This window comes from Gracilinanus agilis, chromosome 4 (genome assembly GCF_016433145.1).
Source record: "Gracilinanus agilis isolate LMUSP501 chromosome 4, AgileGrace, whole genome shotgun sequence".
NCBI lineage: Eukaryota > Metazoa > Chordata > Mammalia > Didelphimorphia > Didelphidae > Gracilinanus > Gracilinanus agilis.
Genome location: NC_058133.1, coordinates 479,785,279 through 479,787,751, shown reverse-complemented (window position 1 = coordinate 479,787,751; position 2,473 = coordinate 479,785,279).

The window sequence follows — 2,473 nt, the reverse complement described above, 5'->3', positions numbered from 1 at the left end:
TACCTCATGCCACCAATACAACTAGCCAGAAAACACGGACACTGTGTCACACACAACTATTCATGAAATCTTCCCATCCCTAATACAGAAATGTTTTCAGGGGGATAAATGACATTTACAAATGATCCTTCCCCAAATCAACCAATCAATACAATTCAACAATCTCGTATGAAGAACCTAGTATATACCAGACTTTATGCCTAGTTCTGATAATACAAAGACATGGGTGGAGATTATCCGCCCTCAAGGAACTCACATTCTCCTGGGGGAAATAAGTGTATATAAGCAGACAAATAGATAGATAGATAGATAGATAGATAGATAGATAGATAGATAGATAGATAGATAGATAGATGGATGGATGGATGGATGGATGGATGGACGGACGGATGGACAGACAGACAGACAGACAGACAGACAGATAGATAGATAGATAGATAGATAGATAGATAGATAGATAGATAGATAGATAGATAGATAGACAGACAGACATAAATGGGTATCTATATATAGATTCCACATGCACACAAAGTATACAAGGTGATTTTTTTGGGGAGTTAGGAAAAGTACTAGGTGAGGGACAGGAATCAGGAAAAGTTTAATGCTTAAATTCAATTTTGAAGGAAACCTGGGATTCTAAGAGACCAAATGGTGAAGGTAATGCACTCCAGATACACAGGTCATGGAAAAGGCCAAGGAAAGGTGGATAGAATAGTATATATGACAGCCATGAGGCTATTTTGGCTGGAACTTAGAGCACATGTAGGGAGGAGAGTCCATGTATAATAAAAGAGGAAGGGAAGGTGGGGGCACATTTTGTAGGGCTTTAAATACAAAATTTAAGCAAATTATTTAAATACTTTTGAAGGAGTTTATATTTTACTGGAGATAACCTGGAGATAACTGGGAACCTCTGAAGTTCATTGAGTAGGAAAATGACATGATTAGAGCTAAAGCTGTGCTTTAGAAAGATCACTTTGGCAGCTGAGTGGAAGAAGAATTGAAGAAGGAAGATCTGAATCAAGAAAACTAGTTAGGAGACCACTGCAATAGTCCAGGAGAAGCCTGACCATATAGGATGATCGTCAGGTTAGCAGAGGTAAAGGAATGGATCTGAGAGATCTTAGAGGAAGATTCAACAAGGTTTGGCATCTACTAGATATAAAAGGTAAAAAAAGAATGAAGATGACTCTGAGATTATGGATCTGGGTGATTGGAATGATTGTGTCCTTGACAGATCCTAAAAGCCCTCAGCCCCTTGATCAGTCTCAGTTTCTCTGCATTTGGCCTCTGAACATGCTCTCATCAGCCACACCTCTGGCATGGTCTAAGAGAAGCTGACCTTCGATGTTCTTTTTAAGATTCTAATCCCCCAAAGTTAGAGAAAGCACAGAGACCTTCAAAATTATGTAGTTCGGAGGTGTTAAATTCCTGACCTATAAACTCTCTTCAGTGTACCCTCAACCAAATTGAAGTGAAATTGGTAAATATTTAACAGAAATAAATAAAATTACAATGTAACAATGTCAATTTGTGGTTTTCTAAGCCAATACTAAATAAAAGTACCATACAATATAGATAATGTTAATTTGTGGTTTTCTGGGTCAATATGCTACTAAGAGAGATTAAGGAACTTTCCTGGGTTCCCTAATAGCAAAGTTGGGATTTGAACCCACTTGTTCTTTGGTTCTACAGCCACACTTTCCATTGGATGCTGCTGCTTCCCAAAGTGCCTATTCTCTGCTATCTCTCTGCTTCACTATAAGCTAAGAGTGAGAAACAGCATGATATACTAGAGATAGTGCTGGCTTTGGTCTGGGTTCAAATCCCAGATCAGCCACTTATGGCCTATGTAACACCCAATCTAACTGGAAATTCCCTAAAGGCAGGAAAAATCACACACACACACATACACACACACACACACACACACACACACACACACACACACACATACACACACACACACACACACACACACACACTCAATGCTCCTAGAAAACAAGATGGTGCCCCTACACTCAAACTGCAAGCTCATTCCTCATCTACTACAATGGGAGTCCCCTTATGATACTAGATCAAAGTATAATGTTTTATTAAGCAAAATGAAGAGGAGGAGGAGAAAGATATAAAAAACGAAATGTGCCATTGTCCCTAACCCATTCCCTACTCCCTGAAAGCATAGAAGGGATCCCCTGGCTCAAATTCAGAATACTCAGATGGCAGAAGAGACTGAAAAGAGTTATATGATTAGAGGAAAAGACCTGGCTTCAAGTTATTGGTTCAAGTAATGCCTCTGACTCTGGCTATGTATCTAAGGGCAAGTCACCTAACAGCTATCCTTAGTGTCATCATCTGTAAAATGGGGACAATAATACCTATATGAGGTTTGGTTATTATTTTCCAGGACAGCAGATCCTTTCTGACTATAAAGACTATGATGTTCCACTTCAGATTGGGTAAGAGCAGGGAC